The 23,525-nt window shown below is 39.7% G+C and overlaps 1 long non-coding RNA gene across 1 annotated transcript; it reads right to left on the bottom strand.

The window, feature by feature from the left end:
* Window positions 1–1,299: 1,299 nt before the first annotated feature.
* On the bottom strand, window positions 1,300–22,604 carry LOC119485450. Its single transcript, XR_005206270.1, has 4 exons — window positions 22,450–22,604; window positions 15,861–15,865; window positions 8,046–8,047; window positions 1,300–1,339 (listed from the first exon to the last, which is right to left on the bottom strand). It is a non-coding gene; the product is annotated as an uncharacterized LOC119485450 (long non-coding RNA).
* Between the last annotated feature and the right edge of the window lie 921 nt (window positions 22,605–23,525).

Below are 23,525 nucleotides of genomic sequence, written 5' to 3'. Positions count from 1 at the left end.
TGAAAACAGCCCATTCAGTATCTCAGAAAACACTATATATCAGCAGATAATTTCACCAACACCTGAGAACAGTGTGTGTTTGCACTCTCTGAGGACTGTCCATCTCAGTAGTAACATAGATTTTCTTATTTTGATCCTCAGCAGTTATCATGTCTTTCCAGCCAAAGCAATCATGGTGACAAACAATATTGTACTAGCAATAACTACTGGCATGCTGCAAGTCAACAAATGCTGGCAAAGAAACGCATTAACAGGTAAATAAATCAATAAAACAATCACACTGCTGGTAAACAATTCACCAGCAAGCTTCCTGCAGTCACACAGCCATTCTTACCTAATAACACTCCAGGGTACTCGCCTGAGCAACTTCGTGCCCCAGTCAGAGACCCTCCTCCTCAGCTAGTATGGCTCACACTGCTGCTGTTGCTGAATGCCCAATTCACCTGCTAGTGTTAAGATGGACTACAGACCTATTGCAACCAGCTCCCACAGGGCACAGCCTGGCCTTCCAAAAAGCCGGACCAACCCCACAAACTCCTCAGCATACTAAGGCATTTTACTTTCATATTCCTTATCTACCACCACTCTCCCATGTGAACTCCACAAAATATAGCCCACAATCTGCTGAACCTCTGACCACAGGCTTTCGTGAAATACAGTAAATAACTTACCAGGATAAATCCAGCTTGCTGACTAAGCTCGCTTTGTGATATACCCCAAAGAGTGCAGCTCAGCGGTGCTCTAAGTTGGTGTAGTTTATAAGAGCAAAGATTTAAGCTGTTAAATACTAAATGTGTTTATGGACTACAACCAACATCTTATGCACTAGAGGGAAAACTAAGGGAATATTATGTTTATTCAACCCTGTTTCATGAGGTTTCTTTTTGAGCGCACTCGTGTTCCTACCACCACCCTTATCAGGGAAAACTGTCTATTTGAATACATGATACCGGTCAGATATTCATTGTATGTGCTGGCAGTAATATATAGTTTGAAATTAAACTTTCGCGAATGTTCAATAATGAACATCTCTTCACTGATTTTCCTTTATTCCTCTATGGGTGAATCTGCTGTTTCTACCTGCTTTAAACTTCTCCATCAATTCCAGTTTTCACTCTACTGGACTGAGTAATACTCTCCTCCAATCACACATTTCAAACATAGCCAGCCAAACAGGACATCCCAAGCCCTATCAGTAAGCAGTACAGGAGCAGCAGGGCCTCCTTGGTAGAGAACTAGGGTTACAATATCATAACCTTTGTTTACTTAAAGGACCAGTTTGTAGCATTTAGGGGGCTCTATTGGCAGAAATGGAATATAATATTAATAAGAATGTTTTCTTTTGTGTATAATCACCTGAAAATAAGAATCATTGTGTTTTCGGTACCTTAGAATGAGCAGTTTATATTTTAATATGGAGCGAGTCCTCTTTATAGAGCCGGCCCCCCAGACCGTTCACATTCCCAGGGTGTCAAATACCGAGGCTTTGTCAAGGCCATCAGAATTCGATACCGCCGATATGTGACGAGTTGGGATGAGAAGGTGTTGGGCTGCCATGTTTCTACAGTAGCCCAGAATGGACAGAACAAACACTGGCTCTAGAGAGGGTCATTTGCGCTTTGGTGTTGGCCACTGTAGTTCTCCTACATGCTTGGCACAAGGGAGAAATTTCAGTTGGTTGCAATCTGCAACCTCACCGCTAGATGCCACCAAATCCTACACACTGCACCGTTAAAGCCCCTGAAAACTTGGTTTCAATGTTTAAGTATTTATCTATTCAGTTTAACACTCAAAAAGTCAGTTCCTCTGCTGGTTGGATTGGCAGTGGCATGGCAACATGAGCAGCCACCCCATGACCGTTAAACTCTGTATCAAATGTTGCTAAATCCAGATTGGTGACTTGAATCACCTTTTTCCAACTGAGCCCCACCCACTTCAATCCAGTAAGAAGAGCACAGACAAAAACACAGATGCAGAAATCTTGCATATGAAATAACCAACATTTTTTAACTTTGGCAGAACATTGTGTGTTCATGTAGGGCCACATCACTCGTATTAAGAAAATAGGATTTCAGGGCCACGAACATTTCATTCAGACCTCTGTGCAACTGACCACTTCCCCATCACCATCGTGACCTTCAGGGTGTTTAGTGAGATTCAGTCGACTGTCGATTGATTAACTTCACCACCACAAGAATCATGGGGTCCCTGTCCTCTCCTGTCTTTATGGGCCTTCATTTAATAAAGAGACTCTCCTTGATGAGGTCTTATCACCACAGTCTCTATTGCCAACCTCTCTCTCAATATATACAGTATATATAGTTATACACTTTCAAATGATCCCTCTTCACTGAAATGCTCTTTATTCTGCTGTCAATTATGGAGTGCCTGCTAAAGCTATAACCTTACTATAATTAAAATAATTTTATATTTGCTTTATTAAGCCAAAGATAATCAGATGGGAGTTTAACAGTAATGTAACGCTGTAGTCATTTAACTAATGGTAGCTTCATTAGGGCTCCACTGATCACAGTACTTTATTAAGCATGCAGGATTAGAGAGTTAGCCAGATACCTGTGGAAATCATTGTGCTGCAAAAAAAAAAGCAAAAATGTATTGATGAATTCTTCCGTCCAGAACTGTAGTTCTTCAGCGACATTTAGCAGAATGGTTGCCAACACATAGACGCAATGGAAAGCATGCTTAAAGATTGTGCAATTGTTGAAGTGATTCAATTATGTAGTACCATAGAATGTATATAAGACGTGGACGTATTCACTGTGACGTCACCCGTTGGTTTGTGGACTGCTATTTTGAAGCCTCATGTTTGGCATTTTGGCCCGCGCCATCTTGGTATTTGGCCGTCGCCTTGTTGGTTCTTTGCAAACAGAAGTGACAAGAGAGGGTGAAGCTAAGTACAACCAAATGCTAAATAAGACATTTTCAGGACACCAAACAGGTTACAATTAACTCTCATGAAGTGAGAACACGCTGTGAAAGGGTTAAAGTTGTAGTAGTAGCCACGCCCTAAAGCATACCCTGCTTTATAATCTATTTGACTCTAAATGGGACCATCATTTACTAAATGAACATTGTGCTGTACTGAAGATGACTTGAAATTAGCGATTGAGACCATAACCTCATGTTTACAATGTTTACTGAGGTAATAAATCAAGTGAGAAGTAGGGTCATTTTCTCATAGACTTCTATACAATCAGACTTCTTTCTGCAACCAGACGAGTCGCCCCCTGCTGGCTGTTAGAAAGAATGTAGGTTTAAGGCACTTCCTCATTGGCTTCACTTCTTGTAGATACATTATATCCACATTTGTATCTAACTATTATGCTCACTCTCCCCTAGCTGTTGTCACTTGCCAGTGATATCATTTTGTTACAGTGTAGCTTGGTTATATCGCTGGCAATTGACAACATAACTAGAAAAAGTGGGGCATTATAGGCTACAAATAAGAACATCTAAGCTAGCTAAAGTCACATTGTTAGTTTGTCCAGATTGAAGTAAAAGGCCGGTGGATTGGGCGGCAATATTTCTCCCTGGCTTCTCAAACATGAATACCATATTTTTTTTCTTTTTCCTTTGTGTTTTTTTGTGCAGTCATTGAATATCAGCGTAGCGTACTCCTGACTGTTCTTGTCCAGACGAATGATCAGGTCTGAAAAGCAAAACGGACCACATGGTCTGTTTAACAGTCTCGGCTTTGCTTCCTGACTTTTCCAGTTCTTCAATTTCTCCCTCATTACTTTCAACGTGTCTCCTTTCTTTTTTGTTTTCCATTTCTATCCTATCCATCTCTTCCAAACACTTATCCATACTAACCCCACCCAATAAATCTAAATTCACAAAAAAAACAACAACAAAAAAAACCAAATCAGACCTTTTGAAACAGTAGGTGACTAATTGGCGCAGCGATACTATTGTAATGCGGTCACAGCTGTGTATTAATAGAGTGTTTTACGAATGTGGCTCAGCCAATCATAATTAAGGACTGGAACTATCTATTTTATAATGGCAATTAAAAAGCAAACAACTAAAAAACGCCCACTCACCACCCAAGGGCAGGCTCACATCACAACATCCTATAACAGTGCTTCTCTATTGTTAAGGAATGTTATTTAAATTTGAGTGCAGCACTGATTAATGGCTTAATTTGTTGAAAGACTTCAAGACAAATCAAAAAATGTATTATGATTATACTTATGCACAATGTCTCTTCAGTGGGCAGAGCGTCTGGCCATTAAAGGAATGAAAATTACCTTAGACATGCTCTGGGTCTATTGTTGCTCATAACTGTCTTGATGCTCCACTTTCTGTATGGAGATACTGTATCGCATGTGGTTGCTTTTAATTTTACATTTAAATCAACTTAATCTCCCTGTGTCATTATGTGATTAACAAAATGCTCTGAGTGCAGAACGATTTCCAATTAACTTATTACCTCTGCCAAGGCCGAAGGCCTAGGAAAGAGGTTATGTTTTCACCGGCGTTTGTTTGTTGGTTTGTTGGTCTGTCCGTTTGGAGGATTACTCCAAAGGACCGCGATGGATTTGAATGAAATTTTTTGAAGGGGTGGGGTGTGGCACAATGAACAATCCATTAGATTTTGGTGGCGATCTGGATCATGATCCGAATTTTTTAAAGGATTCTGATCAGCCAGAACATTAAGACCTCTGGGTATAACACATGCATAGTGTAACTCATGACGCGTTGATGATGCATGACCTCTTTCCTTCAGAGGGAGAGCGGTAGAGGGGGGGGGTTACAACTGTAGATTCTGCGTTTTTTCACATTAAACTCAGTGAAATTACAGCTGAGTTCAACCAAAGCACACTTGGTGATTGTTGGAAAGAGTAACGACGACAGTTTAGGTGAGTTTTATTTTGTTTCTGTCCAGTTTGAATGAAGTGTTTTACGATGCTCCGCTACATACAGCTGATCTCAACATAAACAAGCACAAGCTGCACGAAGATGGGGGCGGAGGTCTGCGCTATCCAAGTGCCATTCTAGTTGTTTAATGTGAATCCAGTATTTAAAAACATTCTCTATGAAGACCATTCCTCCAGAAATTAACCAATATAAGTGCCAAGCCACAAATGCCCCCACTTAATGAGGAACATATAAAGCACTCATCTGGTGCGTGCATACGTACTGTCAGGTTTTTGCAGTGTATCTCAGAAGAAAGGACAGCAAGAGTGTGGCTAGTAGATAAGGATTGACCTCCCAGGGCCCGAGCTGACGTGAAAGAGCTCTGTCAAAGAGCCAACCATGTGGAGAAGAAGGCTGCTATAGTATTTCTAGGTCACAGAGACCATGTGAGTGTGCTCCGAGCTCCTTCAACTGGACTGAATGATTTATTACTCAGTCAAGAGTCAAGAACAGAGAGAGAAGAGGGTGGCACGGAAATAAAATATGGAAGGAAATGAAGAAAATGGAAGAAGGGAAGATAAAATTAAATGAAATTTATTCATATACTATGACAGCTTTCAATTTTTTTTATAATGTTCTGTGCAGAACATGAAATAAATTTCAATGAGCAAAACCTCTGTGTGTGTGTGTATGTGTGCATGTGTGTGCATGCGTGTGTGTGTGTGTGAGAGATGTCACAAAAGAGAGTAAAAACTGACCAATGGGAGAAATTAGAGAAATTAAGGTTCAAGGTTTTTATTTGTCACATGACAACATATCCTCTAAATTTGGACACATGAAATGAAAAAAAAAAAAATACCCCAAAAAATACGACAAAACAAAATGAAGGAAATGAAATTGGGAATCAATAAGAAGAACAATAAGAAAGTGCTTACAAAAATCTATCAAATAAAAGTCGTGGGAACACTCAATGCCAAAAATTCTTTGACAGGCATTTTCAGGTTGAAAGTGCTAACCACTGACTCTCCCACTGAGTCTCACATCTGCAGGAGGTAAATGACATTTTATTTATTTTCAAGTGTAAAATGCAAAAGGAGTTCAAAAGCCGCATAAATCTGAATAAAGTATTCAAAGCTAAAACTCAAAGTGTCTGATCCCTATGACATGGCATTAAAGCCCAATGTGTGGGTGGTTTTGTAAAAATGCCCAGAAATAAATGCATTACACTCACCCTACAAGCTAAACCTATTAAACTAGTCAGGACCATAACATTCTGCTATAATTTCATGTGATGTATTTCATAAAAACAAATACATAGTAAACACAGAGTACATAGGCAGAAAAATTCTCCAATAAATCTGTGGCAGGCTTTTTCTTCATATACACTTACATCTTTCTTATGTACTACGAATCCAACTGCAACTGCACTGATATTTGCTTCCCTTCCCTTTACAATGATTTGGATGAATTAGCTTCCCACTTGATTGTTGGTAAAAACAAATTGTATTGAGGAAAATCCTGCTAAAAACAAAATGTTAAAAGCGTTAAAACACCCACCAAATGTGTGAAATTCATCTGTCCGTGTTACTACTGTAAAACACAGGATCATCTGTTGAATATATTTTTGAGTGTCATTAATACTGTTGCAGGGGCGGCACGGTGGTGCAGTGGTTAGCACTGTCACCTCACAGCAAGAGATTTTAATCTGGTTTGCGGCCCTTCTGTGTGGAGTTTGCATGTTCTCCCTGTGTTAGTGAGGGTTTTCTCCGGCTTCCTCCCGCAATCCAAAGACATGCAGTTTGGTTTAAATGTTGACTCTAAATTGTCCGTAGGTGTGAATGTGAGCGTCATGGTTGTCTGTCTCTATGTGTCAGCCCTGTGATAGTCTGGCGACCTGTCCAGGGTGTACCCCGCCTTCGCCCAATGTCAGCTGGGATCAGCTTAATGTCATATTAATCAGATATTTGTGTTCGGGTACTCATCAGTAAATACAGCACATCACATAAATTTAATAGGTTCAGACCACTGATATCTCAGTTTCTCGCTCCCACCTTTTAGATTAATCAGTTGTTAAATGTCAGAAAATGGTGTAAAATGTCCATTCCAGGCTTACAAAGTCCAAGGCCATGTCTTTAAATGTCTTGCTTTGTCAGTCCAAAACCCAAAGATATTCAGTGAAATATGATATATAACAAAGAAAATCAAGGAATTTCCATATTTGAGAGGCTGAAAACAGCCTTTTCTGACATTTCTGCATGAACAATTACTTTGAGAAGTCGACTGTCAAGATAGTTGCAGTTTATTTTTCTGTCAACCGACTAATCAATTAGTTGACTTATCATTGTCTCTGTCAAATGTCTGTTTTGTATAATGTCTTAAAATGCACGATAAAACTGTTGATGGAAAAAAAATAGGGACAGTCCTATTGACAGTATTTGAAAAATGAAAAAGCCTAAAAAAATCTCCTAATAATTTGGATAATGCTTCCATGTTTAATTCATTAAACTGTTCTATTACATCCTGTTATTAATTTAAACTACATGATGGTCCCAAAGCTGTTTTCCAAGGGCTTTCTCTGCTCCACCAAGAATTAAATTCTGCTGAGGTTTTCATTCAAGTTGCCTTCATTTTTGGTGTGCAAATATAAAATGAAATTCAAAGAGCAAGTCCACACTAGATCTTGGAAGGAGGGAAAACATAGCTGCACTGGCCGCTATGGTACAGGTCTCTTGAACCTCTCGAACCACACCCAACATCACTGAGCTGGCTGTAGTCAGGTGCGGTCTGTTGTACTTGTGACTACACCCAGCTCCAATGTAGCATGATACTGTAGTACCACGGTACATCACTGAAAACACATTCTATCACCACTAGTTGGCAAGGCAAGCCGGATTAGATTGGAAGTATTTACTCTTTAATGGCACCAAGTCTGGAAAGTATGATATCTACCTTTACAGACCTCATTACTGTATGTACATCTCTAAATTATAAAATATAAACTGCACAGGAAAATAAATACCGAGGACATGACCTCTGTGTCCGCTTTTCTGATCTTATTAACATCCACAAGTTGGACATGTTATTAATCACAAGGCGTACATAAATAGAAATGTTTGATAAAATGACCATTAACCTGGTGCAGTTAATGTCAAGACTGTGTAGACCACTGGTATTTATATTTTGTTGGTTGTTTGAAGGCAACATGGTGACAAAGACGCAGCGGGTCACCCACACAAAACTTGAATTTTGGTCTTTTTGGATAGGTGGTGCAGGTTCAGGCTGGCCTTCAGGTCACCTGAAGGACCCCCTTTCTTGGACTGCATCCTTTCTGGACTCTGAATTGGGAAACATCTTTCTTAATAGGCCTTGGTGAACAGAATAAGCACTGAACTGTTTTCCTGGCTTTGTCTGGCTCGCTTAGATAATTTTGTTCAATTTTCTTCATGTAAATCTGAAGAACCGCAGATCCAGGGCCTTAAATATACATATATATATATAGAGTTGACAACTGAATATTTCAATTGCCTGTCACAATATTTGTTGCAAGGTAACCCAGAGCCAAACTTTGTCTAACTACTTTTAATTCATACGTGACTGCCATAACCAAATGACACGAGTTAGTAACTCATTAATTTTTCTCTTCTCATTATCTGTTGTATAAACACATCTTGGCTGGTAAGCAGTCATGTGACTCTAACCACATTATATAGCCTACATAGCGGGAGCAGACTTTCAGAGCAATTAACCCAATGTTAATTAGAACACACCTCTAAATTGAGTGGACCAGAGCTAAACAGCCACTGGAGTGGATGAATCACGGTGGCTTTGTAATCACACAGACAGGACGCTAATACACAGCTCTTTATTAATAAACAATGAATAACCTACCAAACTATATCTTTAGCACAGATTATACAAAGTTCTTCGTAGCTATAAAGATTAAAGTAAGATTATCGCTGAATCAGGAGTTTTCCCAGTACACCTGTGGTCTGTTTCTTTAGTTTTGTGGAACTCTTCTCCTGTGGAGATGATTCATCAGGTTCCTACGGTAATGGATCACTGTTACCGTATAGAGTCTAATTTCTAGCCGTAACGCTTCCATATATAATGCTATATATATATATATATATGTGTGTAAGCGTTGCTTCTATAGCATGCAATAGATGTGCAGTGTTGCTACTTGTTCATCTGAGTGATGGCTGCTGTTTTCCCACCTGCTCCGACACATGTTTGTGTAGAGGATAATTTAAAGGGGGAAATCACACATCCTTGTAACAGTTACAACTTTTTATATCCATGCGAGGACAATTGCATGTAGCAGCACACACACACACACACACACACTGGGGATAACTGTAAAATATTTAGAGGCTATAAGGTTAAAAACTACATGTGAAATTCTGGTTATACTTAAAGCATAATCACTATTCTGCTACCATTACACCACTGCTTGTACCTTTATTCTGTTTTTCAGGTATTTGCTCTGCTCTAAATTTTCAATAACATCATGATTCATCTTGTGCTTGTTCAGTTCAAGGCCTAAAATTCTATTTAGGGATTTTTTTTTAACAGGTTTTAAAACCTGTGTTGTTTGGTGCAGTTGAAGCAGTTCGTTTTTACCCCTTAGTACATTTGTTTGGGCAGATATAAACACAGCAAACATACTCAGTTGAGTACCAAAACAACTGTACGAAACCCTTTAGAGGATTCGGTGTTGGTCTGTTTGTCTCGATCTGAGCTAACTATAAGGTGTACTCTACAACTTTGAGTTAAACAGCTCCCGTAGCCAGATGCATTTGAGAATGAATCTAGGTCTGACCTGAAGCAACAAAGTCTGCCGCCTTCTTCCCATTTTGGCAGATAGGAGCATCTTCAGGACCTTCTTCCTGTGTTTACACTCTCTCTCCCACCCTAGACACATCCAACCAATGAGTGGGTGAACGTTTGCACCCGGCCTTTAGTCGAGGCATTTTGATTTACCTTGAATTTGTTTTTATGGGTGTAAAAAAACCAAACTTTTCCAATTAATCAACTGAAATTTATATTCCACAGGGATAATTAAACTGCCTGTGCCAAAAACAAACAGATCTCAAATGAAAAAAGCATAACATGAAATGTGAAAACTCAACATCACACACCGGGCAAGAGACTTTTTTATTTGTTTTTTTTACGCTAATCAGAAAACTGCAGAAAATTGTATTTTTCCACTGAATGTATCCTGGGTTTCCATCTGACAAAATTCAGCTAAATAATTATCTCCAAACATTGGCCAGGCTTTTGTACCACTGTTTGTCAAAGCCCTTCAAAGGCTGTCTTCCCAATAGCCAGAAACCCAAAAAGCCCCATTAATACAGAATTGGTTTAAAAGGGGATTGTTGGACTAATTCCTGTCATTTCAGTAATTATTAAGCCCAGTGTGTACTCAAGCCGGTAAAAAAAAAAAAAAATGTTGGCCTCTATTATGGCCTCTAATATGTCCAGTGACACGATCGCAGGTCAAACTAATTCTATTTGAGCCGACATCACTAAAGCTCCATTCATGTATGACTCAGTGATTATAATCCTGTCCAGAGTATACTGACTTTTCTCCCAAAACCACAAAAATCTGCTGTTTTGTGACAAAGCCTCAAGCCTCCGATAAGTCAAGTCTGGGTAGATATTTTGTGTTTGACTATGAGCCTGTAAAGAGTTTCAGTTATTGCATTTCAGCTGCATTTTCACAGCCCATGAAAAAATAAATAAATAAATACAGCTGAACAGTGTGGCCAACACCTCTCCTGACACATTGCAAGTTTTTGTCTGTGAACTCGGATTTCAGTGTACATGCACAGATGCACGATCAATGGCACACATAGTCCTGGTTGTTCCAAACTTCTTCTATTTAAGAATTATGGGGGCAACTGTGCTTTTGGGAACTTTCCATGTTGTTTATAGTCAATTTTGTTTTGTAGCTTTGCCCAGATCTGTGCCTCGACACTAGTCTCTGAGCTCTGCAGGTAGTTTGTTCAACCTCATGGTTTGGTTTCTGCTCTGATATGCACTGTCAGCTGTGACACCTCATATAGACAGGTGTGTGCCTTTCCAAATCATGTCCAATCAGTTGAATTGACCACAGGGGGACTCAAATCAAGGTGTAGAAAAAAAGATCTAGCCACCTGGGCTAAACCTCGAGTGTAAAAGCAAAGGGTCGAAATACTATATTATTGTGATATTTCAGGTTTTTCTTTTTAATAAATTTGCAAAAAAATCTAAAACCCTGTTTTCACTTTGCCGTTATGAGGTACTGAGTGTAGATTGATTCAGCATAGCATAAGCAACATAAGAAAATGTGAATACTGAATTCACTATTTTTATCTCCGACCATTTCTTTACACCATTCTGCCTTAAATGCATGCATGAAGAAGAGGGATGCACTCAAGGTGTGCATCAGATGACAGCTACACTAGCTTCCACATTGGTTCTCCTGTTTGATAAATAAGACAGGTCTCTAGGTGCAGAATGCATTTAAAAGGAGATGAGGCTGGTTTACTGAATCTGGTCCTCTGTGTTCTTCCCTCAACCTACATTTTTTCCTTTTTTCTCCCTCCACCTCCAGCTTTCGTTGCCCCCTCTCAGCACGTCATCGCTCTCGCTCTTTTTCAATCCACTCCATCACCTGCATATCCCCCACATGTGAGATATTCTCTGGCTTTAGTCTCTGTCAGACCACCATGTCCTGCTCTTTTTTCTCGCTGTGAAGCAGAGGCCACCACTGAAGATTTAAGGCAGTGAGGGCTATAGGGGGTCTGTACTGCATCATATCCATATAGCCTCTACTCCTACATTTGCAGTATATTGAACTCCACACACTGGCATTTGGTCATTATGTGGAGAGAAATTGGTCAATTAAATGATGAGTCCAAGCCTGCATGTCTCACTAATGAATTCAAGTTAAATACGGTACGTTTGAATGCAAGTTACTCTCAGATGATCCTCTTTACACTTAATTGTGGTGCTGTCTTACAGCAGAAAACACGGGCATGTTTTTGCTCTTTTCCAACATAAAATAGTGTTGCTGCTGAGGATATTGCTAAACCTTTAACTCACATTTTGAACCTGAAAGTGGTAAAATACCTGAAGTTTGGAAGGCAGCACATGTTACTCCATTATTGAAGAGCGGACAGCCATCTAATTACAATTATAGGCTAATATCTAAACTTTCAGTTTTAGCTAAGATTTTGAAAGGGCTTATAAGTAACCAATTATAGGAGTTTCTATCAAGACATAGCATTATCACTGACTTACAGGTTGCTTTTAGAAAAAACAGTACAGTCGCGGCTACAATGAAGGTCTGCAGTGACTTCATAAACGCAATTGACCTGACAGAATACTGTGCTGCACTATTCCTAGACCTGTCTAAGGTCTTTTGACACAGTTGACACCTCTGTTTGGTTACAGAGGCTGGTTAAGGGGCTGTCTTCAAAAAATGTTCAATGGTTAAAAAATGATTTGAGTGGCAGAACACAAAGTGTCCAAATAGATGGTTTATTTTCTAGCTTTTTAAATATACAAAATGGTGTCCCACAAGGTTCAATACTGGGTCCTTCCTTTTATCTTTACAGGTGGATGTTGTTCCTGCTAAGCTCTAGGCTTGCTGCACCTCCACAGGTGTCCGCTTTGTTAGCTGCAGGGTCATCAGCTGGGGACCACCGTTCATTGATGTTTCTCCCCTTAGTCCAGAACATCTCCTGGTGGTGGGGCAGTGAACACGGACGTTTCCCTGACACTGCCCACAGCTAACCTTCTTCAGGAGTCGCTTGCTCCCCATGCTTTGTCTCGTCTTCTCAGCCAGAGTCAGACGCTTGCCTTTTCTGCCTCTTCTGATACCTCCCTGGTTGCCTTATGCAGTCTGGCTCCCCGTAGCCCCAGGTCCTTGAGCAGACATGATGTTGAGTCTCCATCAAAGCCTCTAACACCCACCTCCACCCGTCAGAGCCTCGCACTCCATCCACCTTCCCTACACTCCGCAATCAAGTCAGCATATTTTGCCCTCTTCCGTTTGTGGCATGCCTCCAACACCTCTTCCCATGGCACTGTGAGTTCCACCAAAAGCGCAGATTTTCCGGCTGTGGTCCACAGAACCATGTCTGGCCGCAGTGTGGTGCTGTTGATTTCTCTGGGAAAGTGGAGTTGCCTGCCCAGGTCCACCTCCATCTTCCACTCCACCCCCGGTGTCAGGGACTTAGGTGCTGGTCTCCTGTTGGTATGTAGTGCAGTATCTTAGACTCTCATTGTTTGCCTCTTGCCTTCTTTTTCTGCACCACCTCTGCCAGCTTCCTGAGCACTTGATCGTGCCGCCATCTAAACCGACCCTGTGTTAGTTTATTTACAATTTTTATTCATAATATGTGTTGCAATTTTATTAATAAAAAAAATATTTTTTATGCAGACAACACCATTATGTATAGGCCTAGTTCTACCTCATCTAGCAATCTAGCAAGTGCGATTACGTAACTGCTATATGCTTTTATGTTGTTCAGAAGAATCTAGTATAGTTTGACATAACAATCCCAACTCAGTGTCCACTTGCTAAGTTTTTTTTGGAGCTTTTAACTGTATCACATGGCTTGCATGGACGAGAAATCCCAAAAGGGAGGGATAGTTTGGTAATGGAGATGAAATTAATCTAAAGGGAACAAAAAAGAGCTTGAATAATGTGAAGAAAAATTGGCATGTTAACTTACATGAATTCATTTTAGGCAAAAAAATAAAAATAACAAATAAATATATAAAATAAGTTAAAATTGTTTAGGGTAATGAGAGTGGAAACAGACCCGCATTAGCAGTAATATGGAGTTACACAGTATTTGAAAGTTTCTAACAGCCACCGGTGCGATCACTTCATGTGGTGCAGCAAGAGGCTGTTCTCTCGCAGCCAACACTCTTACATTAACGGCGCTCTCCTTCTCCAACTTCCATCTGTATTGCCAGAGGACAAAAAATAGGCACAGAATACAGAGTAGAGGAAGTAAGGTAATAAAAACTGGAAAACACTGATAAGACACATCTGTGGGATTAAACGAGACTCTCCCTGGCTGCTAAATGAGCACCCTCACCCCCATTAGTGAGGTTCACCAAAACATTCCTGAGTCGGCTGGGACGTGCCCCTCCTGTGAGCATGTCAGGTTGTTAAACACAGACTCACAAACTCAGACATGTTCCCTTCAATTCTCCCCAAAGATTCAGACGAAAACCCTGTATTTTACAATTTATAATATTACTATGTTTCTGAGTTTTTTTTAAGGAGATATATGCAATTATTAATAGTTATAGCCTCTGGTAATGCACCTGATTAAAAGTGCAGCTCTTTCATGTGAACATTGGCACAGCTGGATTGAGAAATCCTGGGTGTAACGGAGCCATGTGATTACCAGCTCTATCCAGGATTGTCAATGTTACAATTAGTGATGCTGATAACTAGGTAAGCCTACATGTAAGTTGAATGAATAGTAATTTGGGGAAATACACTTAATTATTTTCTTGCCTAGAGTCAGAAGAGAAGATTGATACCACTCTCTGCTGAATGCTAAATATGAAGCTTCAGTCAGCAGTTAGCGTAGCACAAAGACTGGAAATGCAGAAACAGCTAGCCTGGCTCTGTCCAAACTTAACAAAATCCACCCACCAGCACCTCTAAAGCTCACTAATTTAATATCTCCTTTGTTTAATAATTAGCTATTCCTTGACTTCAAGTGACGTCCTGGATTGTCGTTGTCGCCGTGAGGTTCCTGAGCAACCAGCAGAGACTCTAGAAATAGTCTGGCACATATTCCCCCGTAAAATAATGAATTGTTGTTTTTAAACTCTGTTTTTTGCACAAATTCAAAAACAAACTTCATATTTACTGTACGGACATAAAAGTGGTATTAATCTTACTCATCAAGAAAGTAAAGGAAAGGAAAGTGCATTCCTCAAAATGTCGAACAAATCTTTTAGATCTTATACTGTAGGGTGCCTAATGAAAAATTCACTACCTGGGCCCCCTCTTAACCAATGTCCCCAGGCTCCTTAAAATTGCTGTGAAAAAGGTGAAAATGCAGCAGTTTGTAAGACCAAAACCCCTTAGTATGCCACCCAAAGTACATTTTTATAAAGCATGAGAAAAGTGCTGTTGGATGAAAGGAGGAAGAATCTGAGTCACACCAAAGGAATTTAAACTAATGCGGAGTGGGGGATTTTTCTCCTGGACAGGTGAACATAATCTATGTGACACTTCTTATCTTTGTCTGATCTATTGCTGGTGGAGAAACTAGTCAACTCCTACTTTTTAGAACTTTACTTCTTATGGGGTTTTGTGTATTGTACAAAAAAATACTTTGGCTACTGTTTGTATTGTATTATATATAAAGGGCCTTATGGTGGTCGTCCCCTCAAACTATCACACCTCTTACTTTAACCACATGACAGTCAATCACTAATCACCATCTAATATAAATTGTTATTATTGTTTGCAGCTGTAGCAGACTGCTCTCACCTTTGGCCTCTAAACAACCAACAATCAAGACTGTTAAGGGTTTCATGTTGCTGACAGATCACTGCATCTCTTAATTGGACCCCAGACGTTGACTCTAGATTTGATCGTAAGGACTTTGTATCGCGCTCTTCTGATTAATAGATCATTTCAACAGAATTGCATTTCTACACAACACCTTGGGTCCATGTTTACTTCCTATCAGCTGATGTCATTCACTTACACTGCAACAGGATATAAACTGAGACACGTTTGGAGTGTTTACGTTTACAACAGTGAAATGGTCTATATTTGGGAAATGCGCTTATACGCTTTCTTGAGAGATGAGAAGGTCAATAGTATTCTCGAGCTACATTCACACCAGGCGTTGTGGCGATTCCCCGCCGGGTTGTTCGACGGTGTTGGAGAATCACTTTAATGGCCCATTAACTGCGACGATTAACATCTTTTGTTCCCTCATAGGTTGCACATTCTCTGGATTCGTTGGGTTCAGTTTCTCCAAAAGTTGATTCTGTTTCTACTTTTCGCTGTATCGCATAATCTGATGTGAATGCAGCCTCATATCTGCAGTAAGGCTACAGCCAGCAGCTGGTTATCTTAGCTCATCATAAATCCATAAAAAAATTGTTTACAAACAATAAATAGCCATTTTATGTGGGGGTTATGTGTATGTATATTGACAGCTTATCTCATTCAAGAAATACCTGGGTTAATACATGCCCAATTGGTCACAAAGGTCAACAAAAAGGTTAGTGTATAAGAAAGCCAACTGCCTCCCGCCATGCAAAAACACTTGCTGAGTACACAGGTGCAATATATTGCATAATAATGAGGGTTGCCCATTACTGGCCCAGAGTGCAAATAACCTCACCAAATGATCCAAACACCCACAACACTTTATAATGTTTTTTTTGGTCAGATTATCTAACAGATTTACTGAGATATGATGAGTCAAGGACATAAGGATCAAAGGATGTCGTCTCAAAAGCTATTCTGTAAAGAAAGAAGATTACCCTTCTTTACACGGACTGAAAGCATCACCTCTATTTACTGTACGATGAACATCTGACCTTTTGCCAAAGGCAAATAACTAGAGTGTGACTTGTGCAAAGTGCTGAAGCTCACTGGTGCGAACTACGTTTTGTGGCACAGAAACACTGAAGATTTGAACTTTTTTTTAACTGTAAGAGGTCTAACCCTTTTGTCTAAATACTTAAAAAAATGCATTTCTCTTTTTTTTACAGATATTGGGACCATTTCCCATCCAAACCCAGTATAAAACATCATTAGTAGAATAACATTTTGAAACACAGATCAAATCCATTTTATGTATTTAGAGCTGCTTCAACTGAGAGTGATTTAAATTCAGACCAATCTGACAAAACTTCACTTGCAGACTGGGATATAATTATAGCTATGCATTCATTTCTTTTTCTTATTTCTATTAAGATTAAAATATACATACTCTCGGAAGCATTTTCGTCTTGAAGCATAAATCACTTTGGCTCAAAACTTTAAATTACCTCTTCAACTCTATCCTAATCACATTCCTGCTCATTTACAGCATTCTGTATGAGTGTTCGCATAGACTTATGACATGAAGTAATGGTGGCTACTTGACAGGCTCTCCTGATTACAGCTCAGCATGACTGCAATAACTGCTCAGGTTCTGTAAGACTCCTATACAGTTTCTAGCTGATCATTGCCACTGATCTACACTCAACTCTCTTTTGATATTAAAAATAACTGTCGGCAAAAAAAAAAAAAAAAAACCTTAGACCTCTGAAGTCACTCTGAAAGGACACTTGCTGCAGAGAGACTCACTTCAAAGATCATTTCATCCTCCTTAAATCAAATGTAAGAGGAAATACAACTGGATCAGTGATGAACTAGCAATGAATCAGAAACGCCCCCCTTTAAAGGCCAGCAGTTAGCAAGACTACCTCCTTAATGGTGTTCTCCAGGAGCTGTGTGAAACCAGCACTTGAATTTGATTAGCACAAGTGAAAGGAATTTCTCTACTCCAGATCACTTTCATATTTAGTAGGATGATTAAACACATCCACTTCTTTTAAAATCAGCAAGTTCCAATGACATACATATCACTACAAATATCATGGTGGATGTTACCAACTGCGGCTACAGTGACTGTAGTCTAAATCTTGGTATTAATTTCCAGAATAATTCTAATATATACATATATTTAAAGCAGTAAGGAAGAAAGTTATCAAATGTACCACTACAGTAGTATCTAGAAACAGAGATTTATATTTGCTGATCGTTTGACACTTGGATATTTTAGATCCAGTAAAGGTTATCTTTAAAGTGGCTATAATCAATATTTTTATATTAGCAATGGATTAAATGTGAAAGTATTACTCGTAATGACGAACCCGCAGAAGATTATTACCCAACTCTGCAGTTCCCCTCAATTCTGCAGAGCTTTATAGTGTCTTTCAACCCATTGTTTTTGGTTTCACGGCCACGACTTTACTGTTTTGATAAGTCCCAATGTTTCCATCCAGGGCTGTAGTCAAGTCCAACTTAATTGAGTCAAAGTCAAGTCCAAGAACAGGTCCAGTCTGAGACAAGACCAAGTCCTAAGGGAGTCAAGATCAAGTGAAGACCGAGTCCAGAGCAAATCGAGTCCTTTTCAAGATCGTAATAGGCAATAGTGTCTTTCCAATGCTAATAGGCTACGTTAAGTGATAGATAGATAGAACTAAAATTGCTGTGGCGGTCCAAATTGCGCTCGGGTGTATTATTATTTTTGAGTGCAGCATATGGGAGACACTGTAGAGTCAGGCAACATTCTGCACAATTGATCTCAAATCAACAGCCAGGAACAACATGACCAGTTCTCAATAGCTGAGCCTGAGACCAAGGCAAGTCCGAGTCCAACAAGGCACGAGTCCAAGACAAGTGCAAGACTTAAAAAAAGTGGACTCAAGTCCGGATTCGAGACAGAGACTGGGCTCGTGTACTACAGCCCTGCTTCCAAATAGACAGATCTTTCCCTCAGAAGCTGGTGGAGACCAAAACAGATCTAAAAGGTGAGTGAATATTGGACTTACATTTGCCAGGTAGCCAGAAACATGACTCAGTATCTGCTGAATGCGTAAAAAAGGCAACTGTTACTGCTAGTAAGTTTGCAATATCAACTTGAAAGATGATAATACAGTATGTCAGTGTTGTATTTAAAGTTTGTTTCCACTGCCGCCCAAGTGGCCAAAAAATCTTCTATTGCAGGTTTAAAGTTGAGGACATGGTTAAAAGAAAACGATGTTGACTGTCAGTAACAACCAGGAAGTCTGTCTCCTGCTGTCAAAGTCTGACATTTTGCTGACCCGTCAAGCAACCTGATCTTTTCCCTTTGCGCACTTCATAGCTCCATAACATCACAATATTTCCTCCTTTGCTCCCATCGGACGAGAGTCCTACAGCTGCTTCAAGGCTTTGTCACTTAAAGATGATGATATTTGAACTCAACACACAAACAAATAATACCGTCCTCCAGATTTACCGTCCCTCTCGCTCCCACTGCCAGGGTTGTGTTTGAATACCGGATTTGTTTTTTCAGTTCACACACAGAACGGACAGCTAGTGGGCCATGAGGAGATATTCGCTGAATTTGACAAAAAGTCTATTGGATTACAATCAATGACTCCACCTTTAAATGTAAACATGAGTCGTTTGTGTCGTTTGCTGAAACAACTGATGTAATTTTTATTGGGAAAGTAGTGTCTAGCTTTTAGGTCTGTTTCTCGCAGAATGCTTTAGCTTACTTTCAAAGGAATAGTAAGATAATGGAACAAATTATTACACATTACACACTAAATACCTCTACAGGGGTCTAGAAATAGAGTTCTAAAATGTGATGATGGTACTCACCAACCATTTAGAGAAGATCAAGTCAATATAATGCATATTATTTTAATGCCACTTCATTTGTATTTCGATATTGATCTTGGTGCTTTGTTTGCATACAGTTTGATGAATGAAGAACTGTATCTACTGAACACCCACATTCATTCCAATGAATGCAATGATAAAAGACAGCTTTTCACTTTTCAAAAAGCATTTTATCCCTCCTGTTGTCTTCGGGTCAAATTGACCCGAAGACAACAGGAGGGATAAATCCACAGAAATTCAACATTAGGTCATGAAAAATTAACAAAAGTATGCTCATATTATTAATAATAGCCAGACAAGAAAACATTATTGTCAAATAATAGCCTTGTTCATTATCATCAGTTGGCCTGTTTAACCCTCCTGTTGTCTTCGGGTCAATTTGACCCGAAGACAACAGGAGGGCTATACACACACACACAGCCCCAATGCACGCAGCATTTATAATTACCAGGTTTTTCTGAAACTTCACGCTTCACAATGTCCACAGCCAATTTACGTTTGATACTTGACATCTGACATTCGCAGAGACACTTATGCTGTTTTTCCATCTCACATAAACACACAGCCTCTTATAGTACATCTGATATATTACTTCACAATTTCAAATAAATTGTTCATCCACCACTTGAACAAAAACACACAAAGCTCTTGTAAGTCATTTGCATCAACACACATTCTCACACCAGTGAAACGCACTCTAACAGCCTTTCACTCAGGAGTGGAAATTAGTTGGTTTGCTATTTTAGGTCCAATAACATTTCTCAACTTCCTTTAAATTGCATATTTATCCTTGAAATTAAGTTTATATAAGACAAAACATGCAGCATATGATTCACACCCACACAACCCTACACCTAACCCTTGAAATCAAATATTAAAATAAATTGTATTGTATTTTTTTTGCACAAGTTAAATGCATCTTTAAAACTCCAACCAAGAGTTTACCCTTTCAGTTTTTGCAGAAGGTGTTGACAGTAAATTTGAATAAAGGCACGGTCACACATGCACAAAACATTTGCCTCCTATTCATTTCAATTCTATGCAAGCGAATGGGCAAAAAAACATTTGCTAGCGGTTGCGAGTTCAACTTTCCGTTCAAATATTGCCTCGGCTGGCAAGGGTTATATTGTATAAGGGTTGCACTATCATACCAACCAGCAGCCGGTCATTTTAGCTTAGCTTAGCATTAGACTGGAAACAGGACAACAGCACACCTGGCTCTGTAGAAAGGTAATAGAATCAACCTAACAGCACATCTAATGCTCATTAATCGAACATGTGATGTGTCCATTGTTACTGCCCCAAGCGAGGGAGTTCAGCTATCTCGGGGTCTTGCTCACAAGTGAGGGTAAAATGGAGCGGGAGATGGACAGGAGGTTCGGTGCGGTGTCTGCAGTTATGCGGGCGCTGTACCGGACCGTTGTGGTAAAGAGGGAGCTGAGCCGGAAGGCAAAGCTCTTGATTTACCAGCCAATCTACGTTCCAACCCTTACCTATGGTCAGGAGCTTTTGGTAGTGACCGAAAGAATGAGATCGCGGATACAAGTGGCCAAAATGAGCTTCCTTCATAGGGTGGCTGGGCTCAGCCTTAGAGATAGGGAGAGTAGCTCAGACATCCGGAGGGAAATCAAAGTAAAGCCGCTACTCCTTCGCGTCAAAAGGGGCCAGCTGAGGTGGTTTGGGCATCTGATCTGGATGCCTCCTGGACGCCTCCCCTTGGAGGTTTTCCGGGCACGACCAATTGGTAAAAGGCCCTGGGACCCAGAACACGCTGGAGAGATTATATATCTCTGCTGGCCTGGGAATGCCTCGGGGTCCCCCAGGAAGAGCTGGAAAACGTTGCTAGGGAAAGGGACGTCTGGAATTCCCTGCTAAGCCTGCTGCCCCCGCGACCCAGAAGAAAACGGATGGATGGATGTCTCCATTGTTTTTATTTCAACAGAAACTGAGGAATTCCTTTAAACATTGTTTATTTGCTAATCACAATCTTTCCCTAACCGTACCCGTGTCGTAGTTGCCATGTGCAGATATTGTAGACAGAAGGAGTTATCAGGACAGAGTGAAGAATGACGTTTATACAACGGCTGGTAGACAATGTTCATAAAAGCTGTTTTTTGACGGAGAGGTACTGTTGCTATGGTTACTTGCATGGCTTTCTTTGTTCTCTGATTTAATGATTTGATGGTGGTAGAATTATTGATTGTAAACATTTGAGCATGGAACTTCATATTTTACCTCCGGGAACAGCACAGTATGTGTAATAAAATAATCTAAGCTCAAAAGCCCACTTTGTAGCTTTTTTCAGGAGTTTTCAGTTGAACCTCATTGTCTTCTTCAGCGAGTGGAACTGGTTCAGGGGATGATCAGCTCTCACAAACTGTAAACATGATTGGGCTTTCATGATGTACAATATTAACAGACACCTGCCAATGAATCGCAAACAATTATAACTGAAAATAACAGACTGCAGACAGCTGCCAGGAAACAAGGAGTTTTCAACAATGGTGTATAATAAGAGTAATAAGAGTGCCACAGTCCCCCTGTTGATTACAGCAATATAACAGCCCAGGAGCCCTTCTAACAGCTTCAGGCTAATCAGACAGAACATGGACCTCCCATTTCCCATAGCTTGTCAGCTCATCACCTGTAAAAACCTGTACAAACTCTGGTTGGACTCTTCCCTCTATTCCCATGGCTTTCCTTGACTGACACTTTCTGGAGGCCAAGCACTGATCACTGTTGGCTGAGTCAAGCTGTGTTTTTCGCTCCATTTGGCATAAAAGCCCACTACAAAGGACTGCTGGGTGGTTTGGGAGATTGCTGTGGTTAATGGGTTAGACATGAAACAAGAAAGTCGAGGAATTCCACTTGATATCACGCCTGTAATTTTCTGCTGCTCTTCTCTGTGATGTTTTAAGTTGGGACATGAACAGCTTTGCAGTTTAGGACTTTAGAGTGATGCACACGTTGCATGTACAAACAAACAAAAAACATGAATAAACAAACAACCTATATATTAACATGAATAAAATGAATAATTTCAATCCAGAGGAACTTGAAAGGAATGGTGTGTAGCATTTAAGGGGATCTATTGGCAGAAATGGAATATAATATTAATCAGTATATTCTCTTTCGTGTATAATCACCTGAAAATAAGAATCGTTGTCGTTACCTTAGAATAAGTCGTTTATATCTACATACGGAGAGGGTCCTCTTTACGGAGCCGGCCCCCATGTTTCTACAGTAGCCCAGAACGGACAAACCAAACATTGGCTTTAGATAGGCTCTTGATCATTTGCGTTTTCACCAGTGGGCTATCTCCGGGTCTGAGAAGTGAGGCTAATGCTGAAGTGTTTTAAATGTGCATTCTTTCTAACAGCGACTCTTCTGGTTGCAAAAAGAAGTCTGATTGTATAGAAGTCTATGAGAAAATGAGCCTACTTCTCACTTGATTTATTACCTCAGTAAACATTGTAAACATGAGTTTATGGTCTCAGTCGCTAGTTTCAAGTCTTCTTCAACATCATGATGTTCATTAAGGAAATTATGGTCCCATTTAGAGTCAAATAGACCATAAAGCAGGGTATGCTTTAGGCCGTGGCTACCTTGTGATTGACAGGTTGCTACCGCGGCGTTGTCTGTTCTGGGAGTTTTTTCGTCTTTGAACTTTAACCCTTTCACAGTGTGTTTTCAGTTCATGAACGTTAATTATAACCTTTTTGGTTGCCTAAAAATGTCTTTTGCAGCATCCGGTTGTACTTAGCTCCAACGTCTCGTGTCACTTCTGGTTCGCTTAGCACATGGGAGAAGTTTCAATTGGGTGCAATCTACAACCTCACCGCTAGATACACATTTAAAGTTGTAAGGAAGAAAGATATCAAATGTGCCACTAGTAAGTAGCTCCATAATTATCTGCAAAGACAGATTTAGAGTTTGTTGATAGTTATTGTCCTAGTTTTAAATTAAGTATTTTTTGTTGTATTACAGAATTTAAATACCTCTTCATTAACATTGTTGTTTTTAAAAATCTTGATTCATGTTTTTATTTTTTATTTTATTCTAATGTAACAATTAATTAATTAATAATAAGTTATTTTCAAATTGTTGCTGTTGTCATTTTAAAAATGCATTATATTTTATAAACGTAATGTACATATACAATATAAGGTATAAAACAAATTAAAGTGCATGTGTTTAAGTACAGTATTTTTACATACATTTT

The sequence above is a fragment of the Sebastes umbrosus genome, chromosome 3 (assembly GCF_015220745.1).
Source record: "Sebastes umbrosus isolate fSebUmb1 chromosome 3, fSebUmb1.pri, whole genome shotgun sequence".
In the NCBI taxonomy this organism is placed as follows: domain Eukaryota; kingdom Metazoa; phylum Chordata; class Actinopteri; order Perciformes; family Sebastidae; genus Sebastes; species Sebastes umbrosus.
The sequence above is the reverse complement of the archived record's forward strand: the minus strand, read 5'-3'. Positions and strand labels throughout refer to the sequence as shown.